The sequence below is a fragment of the Eulemur rufifrons genome, chromosome 3 (genome assembly GCF_041146395.1).
Source record: "Eulemur rufifrons isolate Redbay chromosome 3, OSU_ERuf_1, whole genome shotgun sequence".
Taxonomy (NCBI): Eukaryota; Metazoa; Chordata; class Mammalia; order Primates; family Lemuridae; genus Eulemur; species Eulemur rufifrons.
This window is the reverse complement of record NC_090985.1, coordinates 79701087-79713286: the sequence shown is the minus strand read 5'-3', so window position 1 is coordinate 79713286 and position 12200 is coordinate 79701087. Positions and strand designations below refer to the sequence as shown.

The window sequence follows — 12200 nt, the reverse complement described above, 5'->3', positions numbered from 1 at the left end:
GGCAGAGGCAGGAGGATTGCTTGAGTTCAGGAGTTTGAGACCAGCCTGAGCAAGTGTGAGACCCCGTCTCTACTAAAAATGGAAAAATTAGCCAGGTGTGGTGGTGTGTGCTTGTAGTCCCAGCTCCTAGCTACCTGGGAGGCTGAGGCAGGAGGATCACTTGAGCACAGGAGTTTGACGTTGCCGTGAGTTATGATGACGTCACTGCACTCTACCCAGGGCGGCAGAGTGAAACTCTGTCACCAAAAAAAAAAAAAAAAAAAACAAGAAAAAAGACTCAGTGAACTTGAAAACAGGTCATAAAACATACAATATGAAGAACATAGAGCAATAATTGAACAAATTCAACAGAATCTGAATGACCTATGGAACAGTATCGAGTGTGTTAGTATGATTGGAGCTCCAGAAGGAAAGGAGAGTAGGAATGAGGAAGGAATATTGGGTCTTTTATTTTTTCAAATTTAATAATACCGTCCCCTATTTCCAAGAGGCTCAGAGAATACTAACAGGATAAACACGAATAAAAGTATACCAAAGCACATCACACTCAAAGTATTGACAACCAAAAATAGAGAGACTATATTAAAGACAGCCAGAAAGAAAATATACATTATATACTGAGGAAAAATGGTTAAAATGAAGGCTGACTTCTCCTCTGAAAAAAGAGAGACCAGAGACAACCAAATAACATGGTTTAAAATATTGAAAGAAGAAAACAATCAACCCTTAAATTTTTAGTCTACAAAAATATTGAGTGAATTTATTGCAAGTAGACATGTAATATAAGAAATACCATAGTAGGAAAAGTTCTTCAGGCTGAAGGGGAGTGGTACCACATGGAAATTGAGGACCACATGAAGGAAACAGTAGCATCAAAAATTAAAAATATGTGGGTAAATATAAAAGAATCTATTAAATATAAAATGTGGGCAAATATAAAAGAATCTAAAAGTCAAGAAAGGAAGAATAAGAGAAGAAATATTAATAACACATAGGACAAATGGAAAACAAATATCAGGACAGTGGACTTATATCCAATTGCATTAACAGTTATATTAAATGTGAATTAATGAAACAATCCAACTAAAAACAGATTGTGTCAAACTAGATAAAAAAAAAGCAGGTCCAATATTTCTAAAGAGGGACTCATATTAAATATAAAAACTAATCTAGAATAAATTTAAAAGGTGGAAAACAATGTACAATACGAAAATCTTGTTAAAGTCAGACAAACTACAAGTCTCTATGATTTCATTTACATAGATTTAAAGAATAAGCAAAACAAATGATGTTGACAGAAATCAGAACAATTATTGACTCTGGTGGGAGCTGAGGACTTCTGGAAAACAACACAGGAAACTTTCTCAGGCCACTCACATGTTCTATACTTTAGCAGGAGTTGTGACTACATAGTTATACACATTTGTCAAAACCCATGGAACTGCACATTTAGGATCTGTGCATGTTATTGCAGGTAAATGTACTTGAATTAATAAAAGTATGAGAGTATAAATAAGAAATTGTATAAAACAAATGCAATAAAAAAGCGGTAATATTCAAAAAACAATCCACAATAAATTTAAACGTTTCTGAAAGCTAAAATAGAAATATGTGAGGTGGTCATTAAAGAACATAAATTGAAGAAAACTAGGCATGATTCAAGAATCAGAGAAGTGTCTGTCACAACCTAATTCTCTAAAGTAAATACAATTAGATAAAACTACAAGAAATTCATAATAGAAGAAATCTGTTAAAACAAAAATCTGAAAAAACAAAAGTGAGAAAAAATATAAATAAATTTTAATTTCAAGTTATCTGAAAAGATGTTTCAATTGAATTCACATAAAGTACCTAAATATTAACTATATTTAGCTGTCCAAAGATGTGAAAAGCAAAGCCTGTAATAGAATATTAAAAATTGATATGAGATATTTCTCACCTCAAGATTACTTTAAAATAGTGTCTGAGTAAATAGTTATTGTAATTGGATGTGGTCATTAATTATATATATCTACAATAGCTATAAAATAAAAGGTAATATTTTACTAATTATTAATTACTAGTAAGTAGTATTAATATTTCTGATAAGTAATTATTAGCAAGTTACTATTCCTTTTTATATTATTGTTTTAATAATTTCTTCAAGATATAAACCTTATATACATTCTTGAAAGACAATTTAAAAATATCAGAAATGAAAATATAATAAAACAAAATCACCCTTTATCACAACTTTTCAAAATAATTACAATTAAGTTTTTGATTTTCAAGTCTAAAAAATATACATTCAAAATATGCATGTCTTACAGAATGAGATCCATACTTTTTTACTCTGATTCTTCTGCAAATAGAAACAGCCCCTATATTTTTTTGTCTTATTCTTTTTTTATGCGAATGAGTTTTGTTATTTTTAGCAATTCAGTCTCAATTTGCCATAGTTTCTGCTTTAAGAAGCGGTCACTTATTTAATGTAGTTATTTAAAAGATTGTTATTGTGATATTTGGGCAGCTTCAACACATTTCATATATTGATTCCTCTAAAAGTTTGCTTTGTCTTAAGGATCATTTTACTTTAGTATACAATTTCCATTGATGTTTTTTAAAAAAGAGGATGGTTATATCTCTTTAGAGACCATATCATAATTGTTGAGTGGTATGTGTCTATTTTAAAACTTCTGATTATAATTTTTTATTTGAATAATGAATATGGTTGTAATATAAATAATAACATAAACATTAAAAAAAACTTATTTTAAGTGAAAACAATATAGATGGCATATATCTCTTGCCACAAGAGGGTATGTATTTTGGGTGGAGTATCAGTCTCCCTAGAAGTATGACCTAAGATTTTTGTTTTTCAAAAGAGAACATGGCAAACAGAGATTGAGAAACATGAGTTTAGAACGTCAGAGATACAGATAAAAGCTTTGCTGTTTAGTTTCAGGAAAACCAAAACCCATTTCTAAGTGCCCTCACATCTTGATTAATTGTCTCAGAGCAATTATTTATGTTTTTCTAAAAGGTAAAAAGTAGATTTTGTCCCTGTAGCAATGATTTCTATAAACAGGAGGTTATTTTTATCTAATGGATGATATTTACTGAAATGAAATAAAGAATATAAATTGGATGGAAAAAGTGAAACAAAAATATTTAGTGTGAAAATAAAAATTATACTTGGAAAAATGGGCTTGTAAATTTATTGGCTGAAAGCCTTTTTTTTTTTTTAATTTTATTTTTATTTTTTGTTTGTTTTTCAGCTCATTATGGGGGTACAAAAGATCAGGCTATATACATTGCCCATGCCTCCCCATCCCCCCGAGTCTGAGCTTCAAGTGTGTCCATTCCCTAGACAGTGCACATCACACTCATCATGTAGGTGTGCACCCCGCCCCTCCCCCCACCCCATCCCCTCCAGTCAGAACTTCAAGCATGTCTATTCCCCAGGCAGTGCGCATCGCACTCATCAAGTAGGTATACACCCATCCCTTCCACCCAGCCCCGGCCTCTGTCCAATACCCAATTGGTGTTATTCCCAAATGTGCACTCAGGGAAACCAGTTTTCTGGTGAGTACATGTGGTGCTTATTTTTCCATTCTTGGGATACTTCACTTAATAGAATGGGTTCCAGCTCTCTCCAGGAGAACCAAAGAGATGCCATATCGCCATTATTTCTAATAGCTGAGTAATATTCCATGGTATACATACACCGCATTTTGCTAATCCATTCATGAATCGATAGGCATTTGGGTTGTTTCCACATCTTTGCGATTGTAAAAATATGGAACGTTTCACGAATTTGCGTGTCATCCTTGCACAGGGGCCATGCTAATCTTCTCTGTATCATTCCAATTTTAGTATATGTGCTGCGGAAGCCAGCACTGAAAGCCTTTTTTAAGTAACCGTATAGAATGGGTTGCAAACTGGCTAGCACTTTTAAAATTTGTTGAGTTTAAATGCATTCACACAATGTAGACAATTTGTAAATCTCCAAAGGCCTTTTGTGGGTGTGTGTGTGTTATCTCACAGTGGCTAGTTCATATACGTTATCTATAAAGCATTTTGTGTCCTATGCAGCTAGAATATTTAAAAGGGAAAAGATCATTTTTTAATCTTTGGGAGGTCTTATGATAATGAAAATCTCAAACATTTTTAATATTAAATGGAGGTAAATGTGCTGTTTGATATTTTTAATAGAAAATTAAGAGTAAATGCCAGTATCAAGTAGCAGAAACAGAATCTTCTGTGTTTTTAGAGGCTACTAATACCTGTTTCTCATTCTACATGACTCTGGTGGGTACAGTCTCATCCTTTTGGCCTCAAGAGTTGACATATGATTAAACCAACAAACTGAAAATCCCCCTATGATATTCCCTGGGGAATATTTTAAAACTTACCTAGAATATGACTCCAGGGAAAAAAAAATCTTGCTTTGAAGTTTGGTAAGTCAGCTGATACAAACTTGGACTTTCTGTGGGCATCCTTGGCTGTGTGCAAAAAACGCAGTCTGCCAAGTGAGAGTGAAACAGCTGAGAAAGGGCAAAGGGAAAAAAGCATGTTGATGATGTTTAGTGAGTTCTGAATCCACCCCTATCTTTTCTAGTTCTATAATTCCTTAAATCTCATTTTTGTTGTTTAATTAGGCATGTTTGAATTAGGTTCCTCTCCTTTGCGTTTGGAAGAGGCCAGACTCCCACAATGTCATTGCTAAGAATCAGGCAACCTGGGTTCAATGTCAGTCTATCCCTCCCTCCTAGTGGTGCAACCACGGGCAATTCAGTTAATCTTGCTAGTTTTCTTTTCCTTTCTACTACAGAGGAATAATGTGAGGATTAATTTATTGTTCAGCGCGGTGCTGGGAAAATAGCAAATATCCAGTAAATGTTCATTTATCTTACTAACCTTATCATACTAGTATCTTATTATTATTTCAGGTCCTTACGTAGTGTTTTAAAAGGTAATTAGGCCATAATTTGAACAAGCGTTGTGCTTCACGATATTAAGTACAAATGATTTTAGGTGATGGAAGTTGCTAGATCTTATTTTAAATTTTCCTTTCTACTCACAATATGAACATCCTAGGAATCTTGAAATCTGTCATTTCAGATATGAAGAGATACCCTATAAAAATCTGGGTCTGTGGTTTAAACCATTAGATTGCATCATTCCTTTTAGCCTCATATTTTCAAGTATACGTAATTTTCAGTTTGCATAGTCTTAATACATTTTAAAAATTCGTAATAATAATGAGTCATTTACTATTTAAAAACAGTTATGTACTGATATTATGTACTGATACCTTGTTTGATTACCAAATTTCTTAATCTAAAAGTTTAATTCTGGTTATTATGGGAGCAGTTTCATAATTCTAATGAAGCATATGAACTAGGCTACTAATTAATACCACTTTGAAAATGATATCTGATACAATCAGTTTGCATTGTGGAACTTATCCTAGGCCTAGTACAAATAATATGTATAATGTAGTGGTAAATAGTATGAATTTTGGAAACAGGCAGACTATTAATATAACATAGAAGAAGAGCACATTTAGGAATAACATTAATCATGTGTCGGGCAGATGTGGGGGGAGGGGATGCATGTATACATACATAATGAGTGTGATGTGCACCGTCTAGGGAATGGACGCTCCTGAAGCTCTGACTCAGGGGCGGGGGGAAAGGGCAATATACGTAACCTAAACTTTTGTACCGCCATAATATGCTGAAACAAAAAAAAAAGTAGAGTGACCTTCTGTAAATGACTTATCTCTGACTTTCAGCTCTTCCATCTATGAATGTCACAATTCCTTTTGTGAGGACTAATCAGATAGCATAGGATTGGCAGAACCTTCTTGTTTTTCAACAAATGTCATATCGTCCTAACTAAGTAATAAAATGTCCAGACTTAACTAGCCACGTGGGCACCTAGTCAAAGCCCCCCTTGCAGTTACACGTGGCCATGCTACTGTGCTCTTTTCAGTGGAATAGCTATAGTTGCAATGTATAAAGCTTAGGTCTGGCATAACAAAAAGTAGAGTGCCCCCGCCCTTCTCTTGTCCTCTTTTTGGCTTATAGGGAATGTAGATATTGGATCAAAAAGCAGAAACTCTGGATTGGGAACAGAAGCAACAAGATAGGAACTTGCACCCCTGTCTTGATGGAGATACCACATCCATCCAGAGTATTAGGTTAAGTTGAGTCTTCTTAACCTCTAATATGCATATAAATTACCTGAATATCTTGTGGAAATTCAGATTTTTGATTCAAAAGATCGTGGTGAGAACTGAGATACTGCATTTCCAACAAGTTCCAAGAAAATGCTTACATTGCTGATCCAGGGATCACACTTTGAATATTAAGAATGTAAGACACTTACTCATGAGCTATATGGGAGACAGGGAAACACCTATCTTGCCTAAATCACTGTTATTTAGGTCTCTGTCGTACTGGAGAAGTTGAATACTAGCTAATATAATATATGCATTTCTTAGTGTAGTGCTTTCCAGAGAGGAAGCTTCCAAAATATGATTAACATTGCCTGTATTATAATAGCATTGTCGAAGTACTGCTAATTATTGAAAAAAAAAAGCTTCAATTTCAAAAACTTGTAAGATTCTTGATCAAACAACTGAGAAACTCTTTTCCAATTAGACAATGCTCTCTCTCTACAGGTGCACACATGCACACATTCACACACATGCATAAACATATTAAAATATTGTGTGTGTATGTGCGTATGTTACGTATTGGTACATTAAATAGTATTCTCAAAAGCGAGTACCACGTAATATTTAAAAGACAATCTGTAATCACATTTATTTCTGTCATAAGTGATGTGTGAACCACAGTCAGGAATTGAGAAATTCCTCAGAGATCAGATCTGAAGCGTAGCCATTATGAATTGCCCATGCATTGAAATCTAACCTCTCATCCCCATGGAAAACTCAAGGAATTAGTATTCAGTATTATTGGATCAGAATTTAAATACATGATTTAACCATGGCTATAATGCAATTTAGATTGTAAATGATCAGATATCATGTACCCCAATTATACTGCATAAATAATGGATAGGAAGAATAAAGGTGGAGAAAATCATTGTGCTAGTAATTTTAAAAGATCTAATTTGATATTATATAATCAGAAAAAAAAGGTCTTTAAGGCAACCTTGTCTACACTGCTAAATAGATTGAGATTAAAAAATTTTAAGTAAAATTACTGGCTATAGGTCCAGAAATGTTCCATAATTACTCAGAGAAATTTATATTTTCTAAATGGATAATTAAGATAAAATTATATTTCAGTGACTATTCCTAAGCTGTTTAGAGATAAAGAAATAGTTTAGACACTATTGATAACATAAACATGTATTGAAGGATCTATTTCCAGTGATTAAAAATGGTCATTTGAATTATTAAAATTAACTCATACTGTCAGTAGACACAGGGCTACAAAGCTGAGAAACATAGCTATAAAATTGTTTAGTGAGACATAATAAGTACATCCTTATCTTTGGCAACACTAAATGAAAGAAGAATGAGCTCAAAAATAATTAAATATAATTATTTGCATAAGAGTAAATGACCTTTAAAAAAAGAGTAAATGGCCTTTTAAGTATTACTTTGCCAAAATAAAATAACTAATCAAAATTTATGTTAAACAACATGGTTGGCAATATTATAGTTTTAGCCTAAATCACTTTATAATTCTGGTCTTCATTTTCTCTCTTTCTCTCTTTTCTGCCTCTCCTTTTCACATGCCAAGCCACTTTAATCTGACTTTTGCCATACCATTGTAGAAGACTGTTTTTTCAGAGAATATTTTAAAAATGTCTTAGTTAGCAAATTGAATGAAAAACTTCTAGTTCCATTTACTTCTCTGTAGCATATTCATCTCAAAATCCCCTCCTCCCTGAGCTTCTACTATTTTATTTATCTAATTTCCTACCTGCTCCAGCAATTCTCCTCCCTACACTCATCTTTCTCTGCCTACCCCTTAAATACCACTGGTTGCCTTTCCTGTCCTCCTCTCATCTTACCTGACTTCTGTGGTTCTCAAACTTGTCTGGTTCACTGATGGCTTTGAGTATCCAGTGAGTTATGACTCTTTTCCTGGTGAGGTTGGGGGGAGGAGTGGAACACATCAAATTTTAAGTACAATTGCAGGAAATTCATGGATCCCCCCAAGAGCTAAATGTAAGATGTCCCTGATTAAGACACTCTGCTCTATTAGCTTTTTCATAAATTTGTATGGCTTTTGTGACTATGCATTTGCTGAAAAATTCCATAGCTCCTTTCTAGCTCAATCCTATCTCTCCCACAATAGTACAGACTTTCAGTTAGACAATTCCTTTGGAAGGCCAGTCTAATATCTCAAACTCAACACATGCCCATAAGTTAATTTGCCATAGTACCTCATTAAAACATCTGTTGTCTCTCTTGATCAATGGCCTCAGATCCATTAAGAAATACCCTTATCCTTGACATGTCCCTCTTCTTAACTCCATATGATAGAGTAAGTCACTCAGTGTATTTTGTTGATTTTTGCTTCTCTGAAATATTGCTTACTTTTATTTCTGACTGTTATTACTCTGACAGTCTCCACCAGGAATTTTCTTAATCTCCTAAATTATTACAATGGCATCTGGTCTCCTCTCATGGTAACCTTTCTCCTTGGAGCCACTGGACTTAATCATTTCAACTTGCTTAATGAGCTCCATTGGCTCACCCTTGTCTACAGAATAAAAAAAGAAGAAAAAGAAAAAAAAGAAAGAGAGAGAGAGGAAAGAAAGAAAGAGAGAGAAAGAAAGAAAGAAAGAAAGAAAGAAAGGAAGGAAAGAAAAGAAAGAAAAAGAAAGAAGACAGGAACAAACAGACAGACACCTCTAACTCCTTTATCTCTTGCCCTCTTACCCTTGTGGAAGAGGCAGATATATCCTTCTTCTGTTGCAGAGAAAGGTGATCATGTGACTCAGTTTTAGACAAGAAAACCACCAAATAAATGTCTTCTAGACAGGAATTTCCTTCCTGATAAAAAGAGAGAGGTATGTAAAGAGATCCACTATTGCTCCCTTACTGACCTTTCTGCTTTGGTCATTGTAAGGACACAATGTCTTAAACTGCAGGAGCCACCATTTGCCCACAAGATGGGTGCCCAAAGATGAAATTCAACACTTTCTTGTTGTAGTGGAAGAATGAGAAGCTATTGAATTCTTGATGACATCGATAAATCTCTGAATTACTTATGGACTGCTAGTGGTTTTCTTGACTTGTAGCATAAACCATAATAAATGATATGCTACTATTTCATTCTCATCTGTTTTAGTTCTCACCAGTGTACCATATCTGCAAATAGAGATAAATACTATTTCCCAAACATGAAAAGCATTTTCATACCTACATTTTTGGTAGCACAGTTCTCTGCATATTTATTTTTCTGAATGACTGACTTTCATCTCCTTCTTTGATATCCTGTAAAATCTCACCTCTTTCAGAACTGTCTTCTGTGTTATTAGATCCTTTTATGTTACCACAGTCCACTGGACAAAAAAAAAAAAAAATTAGGAAGGGGGTTCTTATAAAATTGTATCTGTTTGTCTATCAACACTCTTCGGTTCTGTTTCCTTAAGGTCCAGGATTTATTTCTATTTCTCCAGCTTTAATAAGTGCCCACATCTAAAACACTAGAAGAGCTGGAGGAATAGCTAAATTCAAAAGATTGAGTTGTTTGTTGGGTTTCATTTTAGCTTTTCTTGGATGGTGTTTTGTTGCTATTTTGTTCTCAAACAGTGAAACCGGTTTCATAGAAAAAATTTTAGGACATTTTCTAAAACAATCCATTTTAAATGTAATTGAATATGAACCTGTCCTATCAAAAATGGGCATAGTTAAGAGAAAGTTTATTTTCTCCGAAATAAGGGAGGATTTCTGGGCTTTGGCTTTACGTTTAAAATATCAGCTGCTGCATCCTTAGATTTGCTTCCCCTGAAGCTTCAAGTCAGGACTAGGTAGGTAAGCTTCCTGTCTACTCTAGTAGCATACTATGTTTCTCCTCTCACAAGACAAATAATCTATCACTACACTATACCAGCCATTTAGTTTGTCCGCCTCATTGGATTTCAAACTCTTTGAGGGCAAGGACTTGGTTTTATTTACTCTTATTTCATCTACACTTAGCATAAAGCCTGGCTCATATTTGCTAAAATAAGAATAGCTTTATTTTAAATTTACTCTGAAGTTATAATAGAAAAATATTTTATCTCTACAAGTTTGAAGTTCTTTCTAAATTTAAGATCAAATGTCCCCATATAATATTTCATAGTTTCATGCATTGAACAGCTTTTGAAAAAAAAGTCTATTTATATTAATATCCCAGAGTTTTATAACTAATTCAGTACTAATGCCTTTTAAAGTGGTTAGAGAGGCATAGGACTGAGTTGGCAGTGTTGTTATTCACCCAGGGAAGGGTAACTTAGACAAGACAGGACTTAACCTACCCCTGGAGAGTATACCCTACCTCTGCAAGACATTAAGCCCCTGCCAATTTCTATTTTCTCTTTTCAAAGATTGCAAACCTCATCTCCCCGGGGTTTACAATCCCTGACAGTCTGTAAACCAGCAGGTATAAATTCTGCTTCTAATTTGTAATTACTGGGTCCTCATCCCAGATAGATCAGGTATTATTGAAATTGCCTTTATTTAATTAGTGGACACGTTTCTCACTAAATGTAAAATAGTACAGTTTGAAATATAATGTCATGAAGCCTTCAAGTTGCTTTCTAAGTTATTTTTCTTTTTATCTGTTTGACCACTATTCTATGGTGTTCTATATTCTACTCAAGCTTATTATCACTAAAATTAATAATAGTCAATTTTATGCATAGTTTCAAGAAAAATTTCTTTTTGCTACAAAAAAAAAGGGGGGATAGCAGGTTGTAGAATGGAGACTGTTGGATCTTGAATTCTTATCCCTTTTCTGAGAACAGTCCCTATTATTAATGTATATTATTACTTCAAGTATGTCAGAAAAGGAGACAAACAGTCAGAGGCAGGAATTTCTCCCTAATTCACTCTGCCTAGCCAGCAAAATGTAACACAAAATTATTCAGGGGAAAAATACAATTTTCTGTCATCTCTGTCATACACTGATAACAAAGCTACAGGCTAATATGTTTTGATATTTTTGTCACTCGTTTATCATGTGACCTTTCATGCTATCATTAATACAGCTGAGGGACAGAGCAGATACGCTGAAATAAGGGTGTGGAGAAGTCAGATTGCTTCTCTAACAACCAACGGTCAGTCACAGCAATTTATGCTTTTCTCCAGTATAGCCCTGACTGAAGAAGAGGAATTGTTATTAAAATTTGGTATTACTGTCTAGGTTCTGCCACCTAGAATTTGCAACTTTTAGCAATGATGGGAATACTGGAGGGTTAATAAATTTTCCTTTGAATTATGATATTAATACAACACAACGTGCCTGTTCAGATATTCAGAGCATATATATATGAAAAAATGTATCTTAGACATTTGAACATTGACTATTAGTTATACTCTGATTTGGTAAATCCAGGGAGCACATTAAAATATTATTGTTGAAATTGCTCTGCATGTGTTCAGAAAAAACTGTTGATATTTTTAAAGTGGAGATAAACCAAAATAATTTGTGGTGGTGAGGATTGTGCAATGGACACCTGAAAGTTTAATACATCTTGTGTTTTCTTTGATGATAGATGGTACCTAGTTTAAATTTGCATGCAGACTAACACCATTTCTGACAATGGCCTGGTTTTTATGTTGCCCGTAGCGACTGGACTGTTAAAATTCCAATATAAAACTAATTTATACTTGACATTAATGAGTTAAGAAATGTTTTATATAGTACATCAGGGCAGGGAAAGAACTTTACAGGGTTATACTAAAATGAAATTATGTCTGAATACTACCATTATGTACAAAAATGAAAAATCCTTTTCTAATCTTAGCTAAGTGCTAGTACAAAACTCTATGGTTTTAATGTTTATATTAAAGAGATCATTTTGCTTTTTTCTATACTATATAGAAATATGGTAATATGAAGGCAAAATATTACATTTTAAAGTATGCACATCTATTAAAGATTATGAAAAAATTATAGGGTTTTGTTATAAAATTACTAGCATTAACCTGAACTCTTATTAAACAACAACAAAAAATAATG

At 33.8% G+C, this 12200-nt stretch overlaps 1 non-coding gene across 1 annotated transcript; it reads right to left on the bottom strand.

Moving 5' to 3' along the window:
• Positions 1–3772: 3772 nt before the first annotated feature.
• Positions 3773–3879, bottom strand: LOC138382040 (U6 spliceosomal RNA). Its single transcript, XR_011233217.1, has one exon. It is a non-coding gene; the product is annotated as a U6 spliceosomal RNA (small nuclear RNA).
• Positions 3880–12200: the final 8321 nt, after the last annotated feature.